This window comes from Pyrus communis, chromosome 4 (assembly GCF_041283825.1).
Source record: "Pyrus communis isolate YQ-2024b chromosome 4, ASM4128382v1, whole genome shotgun sequence".
NCBI lineage: Eukaryota > Viridiplantae > Streptophyta > Magnoliopsida > Rosales > Rosaceae > Pyrus > Pyrus communis.
Window position 1 is genome coordinate 6,752,713 of NC_142568.1, and position 24,762 is coordinate 6,777,474.

The 24,762-nt window shown below is 38.0% G+C and overlaps 1 non-coding gene and 16 pseudogenes across 1 annotated transcript; all 17 read left to right on the forward strand.

The window, feature by feature from the left end:
* Window positions 1-13,578: 13,578 nt before the first annotated feature.
* On the forward strand, window positions 13,579-13,697 carry LOC137723976 (5S ribosomal RNA; annotated as a pseudogene).
* Window positions 13,698-14,542: 845 nt separating this feature from the next.
* On the forward strand, window positions 14,543-14,661 carry LOC137723968 (5S ribosomal RNA; annotated as a pseudogene).
* Window positions 14,662-15,518: 857 nt separating this feature from the next.
* Window positions 15,519-15,637, forward strand: LOC137723960 (5S ribosomal RNA; annotated as a pseudogene).
* A 364-nt stretch (window positions 15,638-16,001) lies between these two features.
* Window positions 16,002-16,119, forward strand: LOC137723978 (5S ribosomal RNA; annotated as a pseudogene).
* A 371-nt stretch (window positions 16,120-16,490) lies between these two features.
* On the forward strand, window positions 16,491-16,608 carry LOC137723941 (5S ribosomal RNA; annotated as a pseudogene).
* Window positions 16,609-16,966: 358 nt separating this feature from the next.
* LOC137723943 (5S ribosomal RNA) lies at window positions 16,967-17,084 on the forward strand (annotated as a pseudogene).
* A 359-nt stretch (window positions 17,085-17,443) lies between these two features.
* LOC137723969 (5S ribosomal RNA) lies at window positions 17,444-17,562 on the forward strand (annotated as a pseudogene).
* A 357-nt stretch (window positions 17,563-17,919) lies between these two features.
* On the forward strand, window positions 17,920-18,038 carry LOC137723935 (5S ribosomal RNA; annotated as a pseudogene).
* Window positions 18,039-18,400: 362 nt separating this feature from the next.
* On the forward strand, window positions 18,401-18,519 carry LOC137723950 (5S ribosomal RNA; annotated as a pseudogene).
* Window positions 18,520-18,877: 358 nt separating this feature from the next.
* LOC137723958 (5S ribosomal RNA) lies at window positions 18,878-18,996 on the forward strand (annotated as a pseudogene).
* Window positions 18,997-19,363: 367 nt separating this feature from the next.
* On the forward strand, window positions 19,364-19,482 carry LOC137723945 (5S ribosomal RNA; annotated as a pseudogene).
* Window positions 19,483-20,353: 871 nt separating this feature from the next.
* Window positions 20,354-20,472, forward strand: LOC137723959 (5S ribosomal RNA; annotated as a pseudogene).
* A 362-nt stretch (window positions 20,473-20,834) lies between these two features.
* On the forward strand, window positions 20,835-20,953 carry LOC137723962 (5S ribosomal RNA; annotated as a pseudogene).
* A 369-nt stretch (window positions 20,954-21,322) lies between these two features.
* Window positions 21,323-21,441, forward strand: LOC137723974 (5S ribosomal RNA; annotated as a pseudogene).
* A 357-nt stretch (window positions 21,442-21,798) lies between these two features.
* Window positions 21,799-21,917, forward strand: LOC137723919 (5S ribosomal RNA). Its single transcript, XR_011067070.1, has one exon. It is a non-coding gene; the product is annotated as a 5S ribosomal RNA (ribosomal RNA).
* Window positions 21,918-22,291: 374 nt separating this feature from the next.
* LOC137723955 (5S ribosomal RNA) lies at window positions 22,292-22,410 on the forward strand (annotated as a pseudogene).
* A 416-nt stretch (window positions 22,411-22,826) lies between these two features.
* On the forward strand, window positions 22,827-22,945 carry LOC137723961 (5S ribosomal RNA; annotated as a pseudogene).
* The last annotated feature ends 1,817 nt before the right edge of the window (window positions 22,946-24,762 follow it).

Below are 24,762 nucleotides of genomic sequence, written 5' to 3' on the forward strand. Positions count from 1 at the left end.
TATTAAAAACGTACGTGTGAATTTACAATTTTACCCCCTAGTTCGTTAAACTTACGTGTAGTTTTGTGTAGTGTGGTGTTGTAGGACCACACACACTCACACATCACCCTCACTTTCCCGGGATTCCCTCCCTCATTCCCTCACTCTGTCTCTCTCTTTCTCTTTCTCTTTCTCTTTCTCTCTCTCTCTCTCTCCCCGAGTTCCTCTCTTCCTCTTCCTTCTGCAAACATACGGTTATACACACAAACACACTCAAACTTTCACCAATCAAGAAACCAATTACACCATTGAACTCGTGAGGTTGTGAGGAGCACAACCATACCAATTCCAGGTAAGAATTCGAACGTTTTCACGTCGTTTCAACAATGGCCGAATTATGTACTGTTCATGCAAACCTAAACTAGTGTGTTTTTGGAATTTCTAAGCTTGTAGTTGTGTTTGTGAGGTCCCAAGGAGCCTCGGAGTGGTTCGTTGGGTGAAATTGGACGTCGGGAAGGCTAGGTTCGAAGTTGGCCGAACTTGGATCGTTGTTGCAGGTGAGATTCCTTAATTTTTAGGCCTTAAAACTAGCCTATCGTGATTCTACTAGTCCTAAGCTTCATTTTGGTATAAAGATCGTGAAAAATGGTTGAAAAACGAAGGAGAAAACAAAGTTTGAAAAATTTCCAGTTTTCCGGCGCCGGAGTCTCGCCGGAGAAGGTGACGGAATATTCCGTCAAATCTGACGGAATATTCCTAACGGCAGTGACGGCGTCAGTTAAGGTTAACGGAATATTCCGTCAATTTAACGAAATATTCCTGACGGCGTCAGTTGACGCCGTCAGTGTGCATGGCACGTGGCCGCGCGTGGGGGGCGCGTAGGTCCGTGCCTTGGCCGGCGCGTGGGGGCGCGTGCGTGGTCCAAAAATTATTCTAAAAATATGGGTGTGATCCTGAGGTTGTGTAGATCACGTTGGTATATTCATTTGTCCAATTTGAGCAATGTATGAGAAGTTATTACGAGAAGTTGCTTAGGTGCTTTTAAATTAACGTTTTTGTAGCTTTTGCGCGTATAGGTGATTCGTATTCCGAGGACGAGCGTACACACTCGAGGCAGGGGGGCTACGACCCTTCTAATTATCAATGAGTGGGCTTTTGTTTTCCGTATATACCTATATACATTTAAATTCCCAGAAATAGATTAAAAAGAGTAATTGATTTATGCCATGCATTTTATTATTATCACTTATGCATCATTACATGCATTAGTAGCGGCATAAATTTATATATGTGTATTGGTGCTGTGGACGCACAGGTAAGTGCCAGGTAAGCGGTATTCATGTTGTTATGCAATAGTAGTTGAGATGTTTAGAGAGCTCATAATCTGCACCCCCGGTGTTAGTGCTCCCGCCCAGAGTTGGGGCATAGCCTTCACGTGTATGTTCACCCGCACCGCATGCTCGCCTTGGATCCAAGTTAGGTGCCTAGGCTTGTCGTACATACCACACTAGGTGGTTCCGACTCGTAGGTGACCCGCGATTTATCGCCCAGCTTCACGTGATCGTAGCACTAAAGCATACATATATATATTACACCAGCCTGTCGTACAGACCACGTTAGGTGGTTCCGACTCGTGTGCAGATTCAGATATTGAGTTGAGAATGGAGCTCTATCTGCAGCCGTACAGGTCACGTTAGGTGACTCCCGGCTGTCAGATTGTATGTTATTGATGTGATTTACGCTTGAGCACTTACATTTATTATGAGATTCTATTGTGGCATATTCTCAAGCATGAATGGCATATTGTGAGCATGAATGGCATATCATGGAGCATGATTGACATATCTATACATACGTATATATGTTCATTTTCTAGGAAGTATACAGGTTTTACGGCGAGGGGTTAGAATGTATTTTGCTAAAGAGTTTTCAAAGAGCTTTGTTTTTGCCCACTCACGCTTTTGTTTTTGCGCCCCTCCAGGTTCTAGTGGTCTAGCAGGTTCGGTGGTTTATCCCAAAGGGCGTCCCGGCATTTCTGACAGACACTCACCATTGTAGGGTCACCTTCGGGTGTAAATATGTCGTATCTTTTCCTTTTGGACTGTTGTAGATTTGCTCTGAATTGTGTCTCACATACACTAGTACCTTGTATGCTAGTTAGTTTTTAATTATTAGTACTTTTATATTACCTTCTTATTAGCTTCCGCACGCGCACATGGCTACGTCACCTTCGAGTGACGGCCAGCACGCCCTGATCTCGGTCGGGGTGTGTCACTTACACCACAATTTCATATTTTCTCAACTACTTTCAATCACATTCCTTTCTTTCTCTCAAAGTTTCAATCCATTTTTTTTCAACAAAATGACTACTGATGCAGGTACGAATTGGTCGCTTTTTAAAGATGTTGCGTTACGTACTAGCTGGGTTGAAGTTACTCATAGTTCGCCTACGGGTAATGAGATGCAGTTGCGACCTGGTGATGTGAGCCACAGCTTGGATGACTCGATGGGAATGTGAGACTCTGTCCATTCTTATTTCGTCATCGCTCCTTCTACGCTCCTCATCCTCTTCCCTCTCATTTTTTGCCACCTAGTGATTGAACATTCCTTATGATTGGTTAAACAATTCTTCCTCTTGCTGATCGAGTTCCCACATCATCCTTAAGGAAGAAGAAGACATTGTAAGAAAGAAGCAGAAACTATGAATAATGATACAGATTTTTGTAAAGAAGGAAGCAGAAACTATGAATAATGATAGAGATCTTGAGAAAATTAGTGTGAGATTTATGAGGATGGATGGTGGATTATATGGAGGATTCAGAAAGGATTAGGTTGTAGATAATGCCATGTGGCATGCCGTCATTCGTTAAAAATCTGATGGAAATCTATCCTTAAAGATTGTAAACAGATTATGACATGTGGCGCGACGTGATTGGTTAATAATCTTATCAAAAATCCATCACCAATAATTGTATTTTCGGATAATGACACATGGCGTAACGAGTATGATTAAAAATCTTATCAGAAATCCATTCCCAATAATTGTCTTTTCAGATTTTATGACAAGTGGCACAACGAGAACGATTAAAAATCTTATGCGAAATTACAAATAAAATTATTTTGTATTATTTAATAATACTTCGGATAATGACATGTGGCGCAACGAGAACGATTAAAAATCTTATCCGAAATTACAATTAAAATTATTTTATATTATTTTATAAATAAAAAAATACTAATATTTTATTGCCTATTGCCAAGGCTATTGAAGTGTAATGGTGGAGATGCAAAAGGCGATTACTGTTCATTAAGGGCAGTTACTGTTCATCAGGTAAATTGAATAGTGAATAGCCTGGGGGGAGGGCTCCAACGGTGGAGTTGCTCTTAGGGCATGTGAAGAATTGTCAGCCCGAGAGCTCGAGTGGATGTGACACCAAGGCTGACGTCAGCCTGGTGTCAGGCCCTTTTTTATTATTTTCTGTCAGGCGCGTGCATCCCGCTCACGCGTGGGGGCGCGTCGCCTAACATATTTTCAGAAAAGTCAGCCCACTTTTCAGACTGAAATGTTACCGTTGAAAGCCACGTGGCTTCCCATGGTCTGTTCGATCTCAACGGCTCTTTAACTTGGACCGTTCGATCTCAATGGTAAAAAAAAAAAAAAAAAAAATCTTATTTAATATCAACCGTTCGATTTGAGATCGACGGTTGATATTAATCTGCTTTACAAATAAAAAAAATAAAAGAAAAAATAGTTTTAAAATTAAGAAAAGTTACCGTTGTGACACGTGGCACAATCTAGAGTGTTGGAATTCAAATTTTTTTATATCCAACGGCATAGATTAATTAGTTGAATAAAAAAAAATTGTAAAAAATTCGAAAAAAAATCTGAATTTTTTTTAAAACAAATTGTTTTTACTTTTCTATAAATACCTTTTCATTATCAACTACCTTACACCACAATTTCATATTTTCTCAACTACTTTCAATCACATTCCTTTCTTTCTCTCAAAGTTTCAATCCATTTTTTTTTCAACAAAATGAGTACTGATGCAGGTACGAATTCATCGCTTCTTGAATAATTGTTTTTTCGGATTTTATGACAAGTGGCACAACGAGAACGATTAAAAATCTTATCCGAAATTATAAATAAAATTATTTTGTATTATTTAATAATACTTCGGATAATGACATGTGGCGCAACGAGAACGATTAAAAATCTTATCCGAAATTACAATTAAAATTATTTTGTATTATTTTATAAATAAAAATATACTAATATTTTATTGCCTATTGCCAGGGCTATTGAAGTGCAACGGTGAAGATGCAAAAGGCGATTACTGTTCATTAAGGGCAGTTACTGTTCACCAGATAGATAGCATAGTGTATTGTCTGGGGGGAGGTTTCACACGTTGGAGTTGCTCTTATACGGCACCAAATTGTCTTTGTTTCATAAACCACAGGCCATTTTCCTTTATTTTTTCCTTATTTTCCTTTTTTTTTATCATAAAAAACTCGGTGCAAAAACAATTGTTTTTCAGAAGAGATGACAGTATTTGGTTTGAAGGCTTAATTAGATTAATAGTTCCATGATTATAGGATAGTTGGAAGCTAGCTCATGTGGTAAAAAAACTAGAATTTACGCCTCTGCAGTAAAGTTTGTTAGGATTTATGCCCAAAATTAAAAATTTCGTCAACTTTTTCTAATAATTAATAGAAAATTGACGGAATTTTCAATTTTGAGCATAAATTCTAACAGACTTTACCACAGGGGTTTAAAAACCTAGTTTTTTTTACCACATGAGCTATCTTCCAACTACTCTATTACCACGAGACTATTAATCTAATTAGGCGTTCTTTTGAACTAGGAAAACACATGAACTTATATTTGTATCTAAAATTTCTTATCATTCAATTTTACTAGCAATTCTATAGCAAATTTCGTGGGTCTAACAATTTTACTACCATTTGGTATCGCCCTTTCTCGATTCCGCAATTGTTTCGATCTGCAATCTTTCCTTAGTTGCCGTGTTTCGTGGCTTGACTGTAGGGTGTGTAAAGTTCTGGGTCTAATTTCTATTCGCGTGTTCACATCTCCGCCTATGTCTGTGTCAATCTCGGCCTTATTGCCTATGGGATATATTTTCCCATTGGTTCTTTCTCTTAGTGGTTGCAGTTTCGATCCGTGTGGTGTTTGATGGAGGACGACGGTATCTACTCCTTTTTGGCTTTTGTGGCTTGGTTCGGCTTCATCTCTAGCGCATGCAGGAGGGTTGGCTTGTGGTTGACGCCAAGTTATTTGGCGGTGGGGTGGAGTCGGGCTGCTAGGGCTTTTTTTGTGTGTGTTTCTCTATTTTGGGCTCTCTCTTTGTTGCTGTTTTGAGAGTCCATATGTTGTTTTGTGGGTTGCATGTTATTGGGCTTCCTTGTGTGTAGACCTAACATACGTTTTGTGTTTTTCATGTTCGTGTTTTTTCATGACGTGCTCGATATCTTAACAGTTCGTGTTTTGTAACATCCGTTAAAGTAAACAGGTAATATGACTCGACCTGAAATCAACCCATTAATATTAGCAGGTAATATGAACCAATTCGCTACTCGTTAAAGAAAATACTTAAATCAATAAATAATGAAAATTAAAAACATAATTTGACCCAAAAAATTAGAAAGCATAATTGACACACCCTGACTCGGAAAGTCCACTTGGACTCCAAAATCGAGTTGTGTTGGCCAACACCTGGAGGGTGACGAAGTCATAAAGTGTAGTGTAGTGAAAAAAGAATGTGAATAAATTTAAACCTAAAAGTGCATAAACAAAAGAGTGCGCGAATGAGCAGAATTGCACCCATTTCACACGTGATGGTAAAGCATAAGAACAGTACAGTAATTAGGGTGAGGGTTATACCACTGAAGATAACCATCTCCTGAGATTTGCCAGAACCCTCGTTTACACGTAAGCCCAGCTACTAAACCTGGAGGGGCGAAAAACAAAGTTGAGTGGGTTAGCAAAACAACGTTTGAAAGAAAACCTTTATTTTTTAATATACTAACCCCTCGCCATAAAACAAGTATAGTTTTCTTAAAAAAAATCATACTATGTATAAGTATGAAGATTTAATGTATTCTAACAATATATATCAAAAATATGCCACAACAGGAATAATTCAACAATATACTAGCACATGAGTCGGAGTCACTTAAAGTAACCTGTACAACTGCATCTATGGCTCATCAATCTATACTATCACACAAATCGAAGTCACCTAATGCGACACGTAATAATAACATACGCTCTAGTGCTACAATCATGTGAAGCTTGCGCTAAGCGCAATCACCTACAAGTCGGAGTCATCTTATGTGACCTATACGACAGGCTAGCACCTAACTTGGATCCAAGACGAGCATACGGTGCGGGAGGTGAACATACATGTGAAGGTTGGCCTGGCCCTAGGCAGGAGCACTAACACCTGGGTGTAGTAATGATGAGCTAATTATATGAATATATGTATGCTACATAATTCAAATCAATGCTGAACTCACCTGAATTTACCTGCTCGTCCTGTAGAATCATTTTAGTATTCTACCACAATACCATAATTATAAGCAGGTAAATATACGTATAAACATGCCATAACCATTTTATAATTCCAAACACAAAGCACATTTACCAAATTAAACTAAAATTGGCATAAAAGGCATAAATCATCTAAATGCATTTTATGGAAACTATAATCCATATATACAAATAAACTGCCCACTCACCTGGAGTTCGCACTACAACTCCTTGCACGAAATATCAAGGCATCACGAACGATCGTCGCCTAGAACAATTATCAAATCTTGTCTCATAATTCTTATCGATAGAACACGCAACTCACGTAAAACACATCCTTAAGGACGTTCTAGAATGATTTGAAACCCATTAACTAAAAGTAAACCGTCGATCAAAGGTCGACGGTAGGGTCCACAACACTACTTAATTTGATCTGGAAGATCCATACCTCGGATTTCCAATCTGTAAGTTCCTATGGTCCTCAAATATTACGTACTATAAGGTACTAAGGTTTGGTGACAATCCAATAGTCGGATCGTCAATTCATGCAAGGACCCCATGACGGCTAACTAGGTGGTCAACTATGAAACTACATTAAAACATCGCAATTTCACTAAACGGATGTCAAATATAGAATTAGAGCATCCAAATTAGCCTAAGATGGTCAGGTGGGGTCTCGGCCCACGCCATCGCTACGCGCCGCCGCATGCGATGGCTAGCAGCCACGGATCTCCAGAAAAATTTCACTATTTCTAAAAATTCTCAAATTTTACAAAAATGAAGATCTTAAAGAGAGGAACAACTTTCATACCTACCACAAAGTCCAAAAGTGGACGGAAGATGGTCAATTTTGCCACAAAGTCGGCGGGTGCCTAAAGCTTCCCAGTGTCGATTCGTCGTCTACGGTGGTCCAACGAGGTCAAGGTTGGTTGGGATTTGCTCCAGGGATGATGGGCTACAAAGCCCAAGTGGTGGCATCGGCCATTGCTTTGCCGATTCGCTGGAACATTGAAAAGAGTGGCCAGAGCACTGTTGATTTTCGTCGACTTTCGTGGCCTCAAACCGCCATATATCGTGGTCAATCAAGGTGGTTCTTGGGTGGGTTTTGTAGAGGGGAATGAAAGCTTCAATATGGTGGTGGTGGCGTCAAAAAACTCCACCGGAGTTGGCCGAAATTGGCCTTGGAAAATGGGAGGTTCAACTGGGTTGCACGGGTTGCACGGGTTGAAAGGTTGACAGGAATGGAAGGGAGAAATCCTTCTTTTTCCTGATTGGTTGCTGCCCTCTCCCTTTCTTCTAACTGGTTCCTTGTCCCTTTAATTTAATTGGTCCACCATTCCCTTATCTGAAGGCTGATTGGGCCTTGTCCCACAAGGTGGGAATTTAATTTAATTAAAACTAAACTTTGAATAACCAATTTCAAACGTCTGTAACTATACCGTTATAATCCGGACTCACAAACGGCTTTCGCCTATGCATTTGTACCAACGAGTACTACGAGAATACGCTAGAAGGATAAGTCCTACGCCCCTCTAGACGATGGTCAACGAAAGTCAAAGTCCTTACCTCTAGGGCATTTTTGTAAATTCACGCTTTTAAAATTAATAAAAACGTAAAATTAGAGGCGGTTTGTCACAATCTACCCCCCTTAAGAAAATTTCATCTCGGAAATTTAAAATCATTTGATACACAAAACTCAAAGATAGGGAAGAATAAAATATATGTACTAATGAAGAAATCAAGTTAGAGTGGTTGTACAAAAAGGGAAAATGCCGCTCCGTCGCGATTCAGAGTGCATTATTCCTTGTTCATGCCTCCAATTCATACTCTCTTTCTTCTCCAATACAATACTGTAATATAATAGTTTTCTCAAAAACAAAGAGTCAAAAATATTTGTATGTACTAACGTCAAGTAAAAAAATACACATAATTAGCAACATAAGGTTAGAGTAGTTGTACTAATACTTAAAACTGAAAATAACATTTTCAACTACGTTCCTGAGTGTTGCGTACTCTGGAAGTAAGTACATAATATCCATGGGTCGAGCCCAAGTAATAAATAGGTAAATACAACAAACACATAAGTTCTAAGTAAGCACTAACGTAAAAGAATCTACCTATTTACTTGGTTAACTAATCCAACGAATAAGTCCATGATATTACGGTCTGCAGTCCGCGATATCGACCACTCACTGTTGTCATGATAAGCAAGTAACAAATTCCCGAGGGTCCAATATTACCATCATGCCCCTCATTGGGAAATACACAAACAACATCGGATAAAGTCTCTACCGTGCTCACGCACTTACCCCCCTTAGATAACAACAACAATAAGATAACATTTCTATAATGTGCACTCTCACAATTGAACACTTGTTTGTAAAAATCCTCAGTCAAGCAAGTGCTAAGCAAAGAATCTCCATTCCAAATCTCCATAGCGTCACAACAAAGACCAACAATTTTGTAACTATAGTTACAAGCATTTCTAGTGAAGATAAGTATCAAATACGATCATGCTACAACTATAAAGCAAATAAACATAACACACCAAGAAAGTCTAGATAGTCCGTTTAGACTGGTTGTTAGCATGAGGGAAATATATAGTCAATTACAATTTACTACACGTGACCTTCAAGAAGGTTTCCCAAACACTTGGAAATAAAACATGTATCCTGATAAGATATAATAGTGACATACCTGTCATGTAGTCGAGCCAACGTAGTTTGCAACGCCTTAGCAAGAAATTCATAGTGAATTCTCTCGAACTTAGTGAGAAAGTAACTACATTGAGAAGCCTAGAAGAATACTCGAGAATTTGAGGATCAAAGCAAGTCCATCAAATCTAGAGCACGAGATAACTAGATTGGATTTATAGCATCAACTACAACGGTAGTTTACGAGATATTCAATCACCACAATAAAGATTCATTCAACCTAGCGTTTACTGCGTGATTAAGTAATTAATGGTCATGACTGCACTTCCAACGTCTACAGTTCTTCTAGATAGTGCTTCCGCTTCAAGGCAATAGTAGGGTAAACACGTACCCAAGGTTAACTAGAATACCTTCCAGCACCAAGAGGTGAAAGTGTTGTCCTTTTGAACCAATAGAAAACGAATTGACTTGTCACATCAATCGATAATCACCATACATCACCAAAGTCTCCATATATGCAAGAAACTCATACTAGGAGCGTATGGCAATATTTTCCTATCTCTACTCAGACATAAGAAGTGATTATAACGACTTGAACAATTCTTGATCATTTGTAAGTATCGTCAAATCGATACTTGCAAATCCCGATTAGAATGGGATAAGACAACTAAAGACATTCAAGAATAGATATGTCTTTTGTTGCTGTAGCAGTAAATACGTTTGCACAACTGGGATAATACACAATAGTGCAATCGTAGGCAGCGGTTTAGTTCTTCCATTCATCGTTGTCAGAAGTTTAACTCTTTCCCAGTGAAAGGGTACTCGAGAAATTTGTGAGGTTGGTGAAGATTTTGAACACGTTTCTCCATGGATAAGTGTCATCTAGCTTTCGAATAAAAATGATGATTGTTGACTCCAAGTCATGTATAGATGCTTCGTTTCAAACGATTCTAATCATTGGGAAATATAAGTGATACTCCATCATACTGCATCTACACAGTCAAAACACCAAAAGAACACGTAATCATGGATTTCCAAAATGATCAAAGTCATCGGAAGGTGTAAAGCAAAGGTAAGGTGAGACAACAGTTCAGTTGTCAGAAACTTTATTCATTGTCAACAACCCAACCTAAATTAACTTCCCTGGGTCGACAAGTAAGGAAAAACACTATAGCCGAAAAGATAGCCAAGAATTTATCGATAAATTGACAAGATCAAAGATATCTTAGCTTCGCAGTACTTTGCAAGAATTTCAACCTTCTTTCGCTAAACCCTTTTTGGAAAAAGATAAGAATATCGTTTACTGAGGTCACATCTTCCAACAAAATTTCGCTAAACCCTTTTTGGAAAAAGATAAGAATATCGTTTACTAAGGTCACATCTTCCAACAAAATACTAACTTAACAATGATTACTCGAGAGAATGGTATAAGGTTGAATTTGAGGAGAGAGTCGTTGGTAAGACTACTCTGAATTTCATCAGGCTATGAAAGAACTCTCGGTTTCCAAAAATTAATCGGAGAAAACTCGAAGTAGGACTAACGGTTTTAGTCGTCAACCGACTGAGTTGTTGAAGTCTAGGTATGACTCTAAGGTTCAACCTTTCGTTTTATGGATAAATTTGAGGTTCCTAAGATAAAGTGTTTAGTCCCTGGTTGGGTAAATTCCTAATTGGTAAACTTTGTAACCGAGTTTCTAAATGACGTCAGAAACGTTCAATATGAAGCAAGGAAAATTGGTGTAATACTAGGAAGTGGGTCGATGATGTACCTCACTTCACAATTTGGTGATATCCCAACTAAGATTTTGGAATATGACGCCAAAGGTATACGTCATCGAAACGTACAATACTACTAATCAACTCCACGACACGAATTAAAAGGTCTTCACAGTTTCCTTGACACTCAAATCACTCTAACAGTGAGATATTATCCTGTATTTTGATTCTACTATCTACCTGTGGAAGTGATCAAGAGGTGGCTAGTTGAAGAGGTTTCGTTTACCTAGGTAGGTGATAAGGTAAAAACAACCATGAGTTTACTATCCTAATACAAAGCTTGTTCCTAAGCTTCCATGATCCTTGTCTATTAGGCTCAAGTAGCCACTGTTGATCAGTTTATCAATGGCGCCGCTAATTAATACGCTTAGGATATTTTAATATTGTTTGTTACCCTAAAACTGTGAACCGGCATTCTGGAATAAAAGTATCACTCCCAGATACTAGCACATGTGTCCGGTATCAGAAATCATACCACCGAATGCTGGTCAATAGTCTCTGGATATCGGATAGCATCGTTAATTAGTAGTGTCACCGTAGGCTGATTATGGGTTAGAGCCCGTTCGAGTAGTAAACTTTCATGGATTGGGAAGGAACTAGTCAAGTGAAGTAGTTCATTGATTTAAGGAGGATTTGTTATTGCTTTTGGGAGTTCAGCTACTCCTAGGATATGACAACTCATAGTCGCAAGCTTATACTCACCCAAATGATGAGTACAACATTGAAAGGAAAGTCTGGGAATTGGCATTTGGTAATAAAGTTCTAAGGCTGGAAAAAGACCTTGCTAAAGATCTACATTCAAAAAGGACTTTATCGCGAGTCGGTCTTCCACTTGAAGATCCAGCATGAACACCAGTACGTTTGAAAATATTAGTGCTAACAGGGACCAAAAGTAATTGTCCCAAGGTTAACTAGAATATCTTCCAACACCAAGAGGTGAAAATGTTGTCCTTTTGAACCAATAGAAAGTGAATTGACTTGTCACATCAATCGATAATCACCATACATCACCAAAATCTCCACATATACAAGAAACTCGTACTAGGAGCGTATGGCGATATTTTCCTATCTCTACTCAGACATAAGAAGTGATTATAATGACTTGAACAATTCTTGATCATTTGTAAGTATCATCAAATCGATACTCGCAAATTCCGATTAGAATGGGATAAGACAACTAAAGACATTCAAGAATAGATCTGTCTTTTGTTGCTGTGACAGTAAATACATTTGCACAATCGGAATAATACACGATAGTGCAATTGTAAACAGTGGTTTAGTTCTTCCATTCATCGTTGCCAGAAATTTTGCACTTTCCCATCGAAAGGGTACTCGAGAAATTTGTGAGGTTGGTGAAGATTTTGAACACATTTCTCCACAGATCAGTGTCATCCAGCTTTCGAATAAAGATGATGACTGTTAACTCCAAGTCATGTATAGATGGTTCATTTCGAACGATTCTAATCATTGGGAAATATAAGTGATACTCCATCATACTGCATCTACATAGTCAAAACACCTAAAGAACACGTAATCATGGATTTCCAAAATGATCAAAGTCATCGGAAGGTGTAAAGCAAAGGTAAGGTGAGACAATAGTTCAATTGTCAGAAACATTATTCATTGTCAACAACCCAACCTAAATTAACTTTCATGGGTCGACATATAAGGAAAACCACTATAACCGAAAAGATAGCCAACAATTTGTCAATAAATCGACAAGATCAAAGATATCTCAGCTTTGCAGTACTTTGCGGGAAGATGAAAGATCAAAGATAGCCAACAAATTTTTTTCTTCATAAATCTTTGTTGCGTATTTTTAGTTGCTTATTTGTGGCGCGCGTCGTTTAGAACTGAATCTCGTGCTTCGGGGATGAATGAAAGGAACGGGAAGGACTATTAATTCTATTTTTGGAATTCTGAGGGATCATCTTGATTAATATTCCTTGGGAGATGAAAGAAATAGATGAGAAAGACAATTAATTCAATTTTTTTTTTTAATTTCGAAGGAAGAACTTGATTAATATTTTTGAATTTCGTGCGAACGTTCAGAGCCGATGTGATTTGCACATGAGTAAGGTTACGGGGTCCTGGCCAAAGAAACGATTATTTACAATTACAAGTGATGGACTAACGGATGGGATCATACCAACTCACATGCATCGGATCTCACCAGAACTCCAAAGTTAAGCGAGTTTGGATGAGAGTAGTAATAGGATAGGTGACCTCCTGGGAAGTCCTTGTGTTGTATCCCTTCGGCTTTTTTTTTTTCCTTCATAATTCTTTGTTGCGTATTTTTATTGCTTATTTGTGGCGCGCGTCGTTCAGAACCGAGTCTCGTGCTTAGGAGATGAAAGAAACAAATGGGAAACACTATTAATTCTATTTGTGGAATTCTAAGGGATCATCTTGATTAATATTCCTTGGGAGATGAAAGAGATAGACGAGAAAGACAATGAATTCAGTATTTTTTTTTTTTTTTTAATTTCAAAGAATGGTCTTGATTAATATTTTTGAATTTCGTGCGAACGTTCAGAGCTGACATGATTTGCACATGAGTAAGGTTTCGGGGTCAAGGCCAAAGAAACGATTATGTACAATTACAAGTCATTGACTAATAGATGCGATCATAGAAACTCACATGCAACGGATCCCATCAAAACTCCGAAGTTAAGCGTGTTTAGGGAAGAGTAGTATTAGGATGGGTGACCTCCTGGGAAGTCCTCATGTTGCATCTCCTCAGCCCTTTTTTTATTTTATTTTTCTTCATAATTCTTTGTTGTGTATTTTTAGTTGCTTATTTGTGGTGTGCGTCGTTCAGAACCAAGTCTCGTGCTTAGGAGATGAAATAAAGGAATGGGAAAGACTATTAATTCTATTTTAGAAATTCCGAGGGATCATCTTGATTAACATTCCTTGGGAGATGAAACAAATAGTTGAGAAAGACAATTAATTCAATATTTTTTTCTTAATTTCGAAGGATGGTCTTGATTAATATTTTTGAATTTCGTGCGAACGTTCAGAGCCGACGTGATGTGCACATGAGTAAGGTTACGAGGTCATGGCCAAAGAAATGATTATGTACAATTACAAGTCATAGGCTAACGGATGTGATCATACCAACTCATATGCACCAAATCCCATCAGAACTCCAAAGTTAAGCGAGTTTGGGCGATAGTAGCACTAGGATCGGTGACTTCCTGGGAAGTCCTCGTCTTGCATCCCCTCGGCTCTTTTTTTTTCTTCATAATTCTTTGTTGCGTATTTTTAGTTGCTTATTTGTGGCACGCGTCGTTCAAAACCGAGTCTCGTGCTTAGGATAAGAAAGAAATGAATGGGAAAGACTATTAATTCTATTTTTGGAATTCCGATGGATCATCTTGATTAATATTCCTTGGAAGATGAAATAAATAGATGAGAAAGACAATTAATTCAATATTTTTTTTTAATTTTCAAGGATGGTTTTGATTAATATTTTTGAATTTTGTGCGAACGTTCAGAGCCGATGCGATTTGCACATGAGTAAGGTTACGGGGTCATGGCCAAAGAAACGATTATGTACAATTACAAGTCATAGACTAACGGATGCGATCATACCAATTCACATGCACCGGATCCTATCAGAACGCCAAAGTTAAGCAAGTTTGGGTGAGGGTAGTAGTAGGATTGGTGACTTCCTGGGAAGTACTCGTGTTGCATCCCCTCGGCTCTTTTTTTTTTATTTTTTTATTTTCTTCATAATATTTTGTTGCGTATTTTTAGTTGCTTAAATGTGGCGTGCGTCGTTCAGAACCGAGTCTCGTGCTTAGGAGATGAAACAAAGGAATGGGAAAGACTATTGATTCTATTTTTGGAATTCCAAGGGATCATCCTGATTAATATTCCTTGGGAGATGAAAGAAATAGATAAGAAAGACAATTAATTCAATTTTTTTTTTTAAATTTCGAAGGATGGTCTTGATTAATATTTTTGAATTTCGTGCAAACGTTCAGAGCTGACGTGATTTGCACATAAGTAAGGTTACGGGGTAATGGCCAAAGAAACGATTATGTACAATTACAAGTCATAGACTAATGGATACGATGATACCAACTCACATGTACCAGATCCCATCAGAATTCCATAGTTAAGAGAGTTTGGGCAAGAGTAGTACTAGGATGGGTGACCTCCTGGGAAGTCCTCATGTTGCATACCCTCCGTTTGTTTTTTTTTCTTTCTTCATAATTCTTTGTTGTGTATTTTTAGTTGCTTATTTGTGGCAAGCGTCGTTCAGAATCGAGTCTCGTGCTTAGCAGATGAAAGAGAGGAATTGGAAAGACTATTAATTCTATTTTTGGAATTTTGAGGGATCGTCTGATTAATATTCCTTGGGAGATAAAAAAATAGATCAGAAAGACAGTTAATTCAATTTTTTTTTTTTTTAAATTTCAACAGATGGTCTTGATTAATATTTTTAAATTTCGTCCAAACGTTCAGAGCCGATGTGATTTGGACTTGAGTAAGGTTACGGGGTCATGGCCAAAGAAACGATTATGTACAATTACAAGTCGTAGACTAACAAATACGATCATACCAACTCACATGCACCGGATCCCATCAGAACTTCGAAGTTAAGGGAGTTTGGGCAAGAGTAGTACTAGGATAGGTGACCTCCTGGGAAGTCCTCATGTTGCATCCCCTCGTCTTTTTTTTTTTTCCTTCATAATTCTTTGTTGCGTATTTTTAGTTTCTTATTTGTGGCATCCGTAGTTCAGAACCGAGTCTCGCGCGTCGGAGACGAAAGAAAGGAATGGGAAAGAATATTAATTCTATTCTTGGAATTCTGAGGGATCATCTTGATTAATATTCCTTGGGAGATGAAAGATATAGATGAGAAAGGAAATTAATTCAATTTTTTTTTTTTTTTAATTTCGAAGGATGGTCTTGCTTAATATTTTTGAATTTGGTGCGAAAGTTAAGAGCCGATGTGATTTGCACATGAGTAAGGTTACGGGGTCATGGCCAAAGAAACGATTTTATACAATTGCAAGTTATAGACTAACGGATGCGTTCATACCAACTCAAATGCACCGAATCCCCTCAGAACTCCGAAGTTAAGCTAGTTTGGGCAAAAGTAGTACTAGGCGGATGACCTCCTGGGAAGTCATCATGTTGCATCCCCTCGGCCTTTTTTTTTTTTTTTTTTCCTTTCATAATTCTTTGTTGCGTATATTTAGTTGGTTATTTGTGGCACGAGTCGTTCAGAACCGAGTCTCGTGCTTAGGAGATGAAAGAAAGGAATGGGAAGGACTATTAATTCTATTTTTGGAATTCCGAGGGATCATCTTGAGTAATAATCCATGGGAGATGAAAGAAATAGATGAGAAAGACAATTAATTCAATTTATTTTTTTTTTAATTTCGTAGGATAGTCTTGATTAATATTTTTGAATTTCGTGGGAACGTTTAGAGCCGATGAGATTTGCACATGAGTAAGGTTTCGGGGTCAAGGCCGAAGAAACGATTATGTACAATTACAAGTCATAGACTAAGGGATGCGATCATAGCAACTCACATGCACCGGATCCCATCAGAACTTCGAAGTTAGCGAGTTTGGGCGAGAGTAGTACTAGGATGGGTGACCTCCTGGGAAGTCCTCGTGTTGCATCCCATCGGCTTTTTTTTTCTTCATTATTCTTTGTTGCATATTTTTAGTTGCTTATTTATGCAGCGCGTCGTTCAAAACTGAGTGTCGTGCTTAGGAGATGAAAGAAAGAATGGGAAAGACTATTAATTCTATTTTTGGAATTCCGAGGGATCATCTTGAGTAATAATCCATGGGAGATGAAAGATATAGATGAGAAAGACAATTAATTCAATTTATTTTTTTTTTAATTTCGAAGGATAGTCTTGATTAATATTTTTGAATTTCGTGGGAACGTTAAGAGCCGATGAGATTTGCACATGAGTAAGGTTACGGGGTCAAGGCCGAAGAAACGATTATGTACAATTACAAGTCATAGACTAAGGGATGCGATCATAGCAACTCACATGCACCGGATCCCATCAGAACTTCGAAGTTAGCGAGTTTGGGCGAGAGTAGTACTAGGATGGGTGACCTCCTGGGAAGTCCTCGTGTTGCATCCCCTTGGCTTTTTTTTTCTTCATTATTCTTTGTTGCGTATTTTTAGTTGCTTATTTATGCAGCGCGTCGTTCAAAACCGAGTGTCGTGCTTAGGAGATGAAAGAAAGAATGGGAAAGACTATTAATTCTATTTTTGGAATTCCGAGGGATCATCTTGATTAATATTCCTTGGGAGATGAAAGATTGGGAGATGAGAAGGACAATTATTTCAATTTTCTTTTTTTTAATTTCGCAGGATGGTCTTGATTAATATTTTTGAATTTCGTGCGAACGTTCAGAGCCGATGTGATTTGCACTTGAGTAAGGTTACATGGTCCTGGCCAAACAAACGATTATGTACAATTAGAAGTCATAGATTAACGGGTACGATTATACCAACTCACATGCACCGGATCCCATCAGAATTCTAAAGTTAAGTAAGTTTGAGCGAGAGTAGTACAAGGATGGGTGACCTCCTAGGAATTCCTCGTGTTGCATCCTTTCGCATTATTTTTTTTCCTTCATAATTCTTTGTTGCGTATTTTTAGTTGCTTATTTGTGGCGCGCGTTGTTCAGAATCAAGTCTCGTGCTTAGAGGATGAAAGAAAGGAATGGGAAAGACTATTAATTCTACTTTTGGAATTCCAAGGGATCATCCTGATTAATATTCCTCGGGAGATGAAAGAAATAGATGAGAAAGGCAATTAATTTTTTTTTTTTTTAATTTCAAAGTATGGTCTTGATTAATACTTTTGAATTTCATGCGAACGTTCAGAGCCGATGTGATTTACACTTGAGTAAGGTTACAAGGTCATGGCTAAAGAAACCGTTATGTACAATTACAAGTCATAGATTAAAGGATGTGATCATACCAACTCACTTGCACCGGATCCCATCAGAACTCCGAAGTTAAGCGAGTTTGGGCGGGTGTAGTAATAGGATGGGTGACCCCATGGGAAGTCCTCGTGTTGCTTCCCCTCGCCTTTTTTTTTTTCTTCATAATTCTTTGTTGCATATTTTTAGTTGCTTATTTGTGCCACACGTCGTTCAGAACCGAGTCTCGTGCTTAGGAGATGAAAAAAGGGAATGGGAAATACTATTAATTCTATTTTTGGAATTCTGAGATCATCTTGATTAATATTCCTTGGGAGATGAAAGAAATAGATGAGAAAGACAATTAATTCAATCACTTTTTTTTTTTTTAATTTCGAAGGATGGTCATGATTATTATTTTTTAATTTCTTGCGAACGTTCAGAGCCGATGTGATTTGCACATGAGTAGGGCTACAGGGTCATGGTCAAAGAAACGATTATGTACATTTACAAGTCATAGACTAACGAATGTGATCATACCAACTCACATGCATCGGTTCCCATCAGAACTCCGAAGTTAAGCAAGTTTGGGCGAGAGTAGTACTAGGATGGGTGACCTCTTAGGAAGTCCTCGTGTTGCATCCTATCGGCTCTTTTTTTTTCCTTCATAATTCTTTGTTGCGTATATTTTGTTGCTTATTTGTGGTGCGCGTCATCCAGAACCGAGTCTCGTGCTTAGGAGATGAAAGAAAGGAATGGGAAAGACAATTAATTCTATTTTTAGAATAACGAGGGATCATCTTGATTAATATTCCTTGGGAGATGAAAGAAATAGATGAGAAAGAAAATTAATTCAATTTTTTTTTTAATTTCGAAGGATGGTCTTGATTAATAATTTTGAATTTCGTGCAAACATTCAGAGCCGATGTGATTTGCACATGAGTAAGGTTACGGGGTCATGGCGAAAGAAACAATTATGTACAATTACAAGTCATAGACTAACGGATGCAATCATACCAACTCACATGCACCGAATCCCATCAGAACTCCAAAGTTCAGCAAGTTTGGGTGAAGGTAGTACTAGGATGGGTGACCTCCTGGGAATTACTCGTGTTGCATCCCTTCGGCTATTTTTTTTTTTTTTTTCTTCATAATATTTTGTTGCGTATTTTTAGTTGCTTAAATGTGGCGCGCGTCGTTCAGAACCGAGTCTCGTGCTTAGGAGATGAAAGAAAGGAATGGGAAAGACTATTAATTCTATTTTTGGAATTCCAAGGGATCATCCTGATTAATATTCCTTGGGTGATGAAAGAAATAGATAAGAAAGACAATTAATTCAAATTTTCGTTTTTTAATTTCGAAGGATGGTCTTGATTAATATTTTTGAATTTCGCGTGAACGTTCAGAGCCGATGTGATTTGCACATAAGTAAGGTTACGAGGTAATGGCCAAAGAAACGATTATGTACAATTACAAGTCATAGACTAACAGATACGATCATACCAACTCACATGTACCGGATCCCATCAGAATTCCGAAGTTAAGAGAGTTTGGGCGAGAGTAGTAGTAGGATGGGTGACCTCTTGGGAAGTCCTCGTGTTGCATCCCCTCCGTTATTTTTTTTTCCTTCATAATTCTTTGTTGCATATTTTTAGTTGCTTATTTGTGGCGCGCGTCTTTCAGAATCGAGTTTCATGCTTAGCAGATGAAAGAAAGGAATCGGAAAGACTATTAATTCTGTTTTTGGAATTATAAGGGATCGTCTGACTAATATTCCTTGGGAGATGAAAAAGTAGATCAGAAAGACAGTTAATTCAATTTTTTTTTTTAATTTCGACAGATGGTCTTGATTAATATTTTTTTATTTCGTCCGAACGTTCAAAGCCGATGTGATTTGCACTTGAGTAAGGTTACGGGGCCATGGCCAAAAAAACGATTATGTACAATTACAAGTTGTAGACTAACAGATACGATTACAAGTCATAGACTAACGGATGCATTCATAGCAACTCACATGCGCCGGATCCCATCAGAACTCCGAAGATAAACGAGTTCAAGTGATTGTAGTACTAGGATGGGTGACCTCCTGGGCAGTCCCCGTGTTGCGTCCCCCCACCTCTTTTATTTATTTATTTTTTTTTCATTACTCTTTGTTGCGTATTTTTAGTCGCTTATTTGTGGCGCGCATCGTTCAGAACTGAGCCTCATGCTTAAAAGATGATGGAAAGGAATGGGAAAGACTATTAATTCAATTTTTTGAATTTTGAGGGATCGTCTTGATTAATATTCCTTGGCAGAGAAAGAAATAGATGAGAAAGACAATTAGTTCAACTTTTTTTTTTAATTTCGAAGGATGGCCTTGATCAATATTTTTCAATTTCGTGCGAACATTCGGAACCGATGTTATTTGCACATGCATAAAGGTTACGGGGTCATGGCCAAAGAAACGATTTTGTACAACTACAAGTCATAGACTAACGGATGCGATCATACCAAATCATATGCACCAGATCCCATCAGAACTCCGAAGTTAAGCGGGTTTGTGCGAGAGTAGTACTAGAATGGGTGACCTCTTGGGAAGTCCTATGGTTGCATCCACCTTCGTCTGTTTTTTTTCCTTCATTATTCTTTGTTGCGTATTTTTAGTTGCTTATTTGTGGCGCGCATCGTTCAGAACCGAGTCTCATGCTTAGGAGATGAAGGAAAGGAATGGGAAAGACTATTAATTCTATTTTTGGAATTTCGAGGGATCATCTTGGTTAATATTCCTCGGGAGATGAAAGAAATAGATGAGAAAGATAGTTAATTTGATTTTTTTTTTTAATTTCTAAGGATGGTCTTGATCAATATTTTTGAATTTCGTGTGAATGTTCGGAGCCGATGTGATTTGCACATGCATAAAGGTTATGGGGTCATGGCCAAAAGAAACGATTATGTACAATTACAAGTCATAGACTAAGCGATGTGATCATACCAACTCACATGCACCGGATCCCATAAGAACTCCGAAGTTAAGCAACTGTGTGCGAGAGTAGTACTAGGATGGGTGACCTCCTGAGAAGTCCTCATGTTGCATCCCCCCGCCTCCTTTTTTTTTCTTTTTCTTTTTCTTCATAATTCTTTCTTGCGTATTTTTAGTTGCTTATTTGTGGCGCGCATCGTTCAGAATCGAGTCTCGTGTTTAGGAGATGAAGGAAAGGAATGTGAAAGACTATTAATTCTATTTTTAGAATTTCGAGGAATCGTCTTAATTAATTGGCCTTGGGAGATGAAAGAAATTGATGAGAAAGACAATTCAATCAATTTGTTTTTAATTTCGAAGGATGGTCTTGATGAATATTTTGAATTTCATGCGAATGTTCGGAGCCGATGTGATTTGCACATGCATAAAGGTTACGGGGTCATGGCCAAGGCAACGATTATGTACAAGTACAAGTCATAGATTAACGGATGCAATCATGCCAACTCACATGCACCGGATCTAATGAGAACTCCGAAGTTAAGCAAGTTTGTGCGAGAGTAGTACTAAGATGGGTGACATCCTGGGAAGTCCTTGTGTTGTATCCTGCCGCGTCTTTTTTTTTTTTCCTTCATAATTCTTTGTTGCATATTTTTAGTTGCTTATTTGTGGCACGTATCGTTCAGAACCGAGTCTCGTGCTTAGGAGATGAAGGAAAGGAATGTGAAAGACTATTAATTCTATTTTTAGAATTTCGAGGGATCGTCTTTATTAATTGGCCTTCGGAGATGAAAGAAATAGATGAGAAAGACAATTTTATTTTTTTTTAATTTTGAAGTATGGTGTTGATTAATATTTTTGAATTTCGTGCGAATGTTCGGAGCCGATGTGATTTGCACATGCATAAAGGTTACGGGGTCATGGCCAAGGCAACGATTATGTACAATTACAAGTTATAGATTAGCGGATGTGATCATACTAACTCACATGCACCAGATCCCATCAGAACTCTGAAGTTAAGCGAGTTTGGGCGGGAGCAGTACTAGGATGGGTGACCACTTGGGAAGTCCTCGTGTTGCATTCCCCCACCTCTTTTTTTTTTTTTTTTTTTTTTTGCTTTATAATTCTTTGTTGTGTATTTTTAGCTGTTTATTTGTGGCACGCGTCGTTCAGAACCGAGTCTCATGCTTAGGAAATGAAAGAAAGGAATGGGAAAGACTATTAATTCTATTTTTGGAATTTCAAGGGATCATCTAGATTAATATTCCTTAGGAGATGAAAGAAATAGGTGAGAAAGACAATTAATTCAATTTTTTTTTTTAATTTCGAAGGATGGTCTTGATTAATATTTTTGAATTTCGTGCGAACGTTCAGAGCCGATGTGATTTGCACATGCATAAAGGTTACGGGCTCATGGTCAAAGAAACGATTATGTACAATTACAAGTCATAGACTAAGGGATGCGATCATACCAACTCACATGCACTGGATCCCATCAGAACTCCGAAGATAAGCGAGTTTGGGTGACAGTAGTATTAGGATGGGTGACCTCCTGGGAAGTCCTTGTGTTGCATCACCCCGCCTCTTGTTTTTTTTTTTTTTTTTTTTTTTCTTTTTTTCTTTTTTCTTCATAATTCTTTGTTGCGTATTTTTAGCTGCTGATTTGTGGCTAGCGTCGTTCAAAACTGAGTGTTGTGCTTAGGAGATGGAAGAAATGAATGGGAAAGAGTATTAATTCTATTTTTGGAATTTTGAGGGATCGTCTTGATTAATATTCCTTGGGAGATGAAGGAAATAGATGAGAAAGACAATTAATTCAAATTTTATTTTATTTTATTTTATTATTTTTTTTTTTTGATTTCGAAGGATGGCATTGATTAATATTTTTGAATTTCGTGCAAACGTTCGTAGCCGATGTGATTTGCACATGCATAAAGGTTACGGGGTCATGGCCAAAGAAACGGTTATGTGCAATTACAAGTCAGAGACTAAGGAATGCGATCATACCAACTCACGTGCACCGGATCCCATCACAACTCCGAAGTTAAGCGAGTTTGGAGGAGAGTAGTACTAGGATGTGTGACCTCCTGGGAAGTCCTCGTGTTGCATCCCCCCGCCTCTTTTTTTTTTTTTTTTTTTTCCCTTCATAATTCTTTGTTGCGTATTTTTAGTTGCTTATTTATGGCGCGCGTTGTGCAGAATCGAGTCTCGTGCTTAGACTAAAAATTTCGAAGGATTGTCTTGATTAATATTTAACAAAGGAACAACCTGCAGACCTCTTAACCGAAGGTTTTCAGTCCAGACTTTGTTCGATTGGGCTCCAATCTTAATCTTTGGTCCCCAAGTTAAGCTTGGGGGGAATTTCAATATTAGTTAGGTACTGCCACTTGTCTATTGTATATTCGAACACTTGTCATTTGTGTATTGGTTGCTTAGAATGTAAGCTTTGTAATAGCGTAGCTAGGAAGCTAACATTTTGCAACTATATATAGCTGATGTAATAGATTTAGGCGGTTAATGAAAGATTGAATATTCTGAGCTTATCTTTTCATCTCCTTCCTTGAGACTCTGGGTTCTTCAATTTCTCAATTCTGTGCTTTAAATCCTTTAATTTTAGGATAGTTAAGAAGTGGAGACTTGGATTGATCATTGGTTTGCGCCTGGAGTCAATATTCCCATGTGGCAATATCATTTGCAAACATATGTGACGGCAAAAGAAGTATTCCTGCAAAGGGAAGAAACTTTAGATCATGTTTGGTCAAATAATTAGATGCCTAATTAAGGAAATAAGTGACTCGGTAAGTTCATAGGGCTAAGGGAAAATAAGTAGCCAACATCTCCTTAGAAGGGCTAGTGAGGCTTAATGGCCTACGAAGATGGATGAGAGAAATTTATCTATAATTTTCTATTTTTTTAAGTATGATGAATGAATTATTGATGACAAAGAAAAGCAACCACAATGTAACATAATTGTTGGGGTGCCTTAGGTATTTTGAAAAATGGAATATACTTAAAAAGAATGTAAAAGTAATTTGCTTCTAGAAACAGATAACGATTATATCTTATGATTGCAATTTTGAGGTACTAAAAAGTTGGAGATCTTCTAGCAAATACCTTAAATGTGGGGGAGTTTACTCGAGTGTTATCAAATTACTTATCAAGTTCAAACACATGTTTGGAGGAATTACTTTAAAAACAACTACTCTCGGATGAAATATAATTTCATAAATGGAGGTGCGCAACATAAGTGATAGTCACCAACCTAGTGGATCCAATCAAATAAAGGTTTGACTAGAGAGTAAGTTGTATCATCGAGGGGAATGGGTTAAAAGCCTACGTCTTAAGAATCACCATAATGGCAACCCAACCTAGCTGACTGGAGATCCCAAGATCTAGGTTCAAGGGGACAACAGAATTGTGGATGTTTCAATGGGAGCACTGCGGACATAATCTCCTACCCATGTCCTATGATGAAACAGTGCTATCTGTAGTATGTTTAGGATAAGCTTTGCTTTTAATGATTCTTATACTTGGAAATAACAAGTGGGGTATTGCAGGATACTCTTAATGGGAAGTCACCTATCTTGAGTGAGGAATGGGGCTGTTGCTGTGAGAATTTTCTGAAGGGCTTAATTCTCTAAAAGCACTCATGGGGAACTGAGAATTGTTCAGGATCAAAATGAATACAACCAAGCAACCACGGGTTGTTTGGAACTGTACTGTGTGATTACTATTATCTTGGTTTACACAAACGGCTAAGCAATTCAAGACATCGCGTTCACTGATTAGCCAAGTAAATCCGATAGTAATTTACTATGGAAGGTTCAAAGCCAAAAGCTACTTATCCCGAAGTTGTACTTTTCTTACTAAATTCTCTCTCTAATGTCTGCATTGTCATTTGCGTAGTGTTGAGTCAAATTTTCATTCAT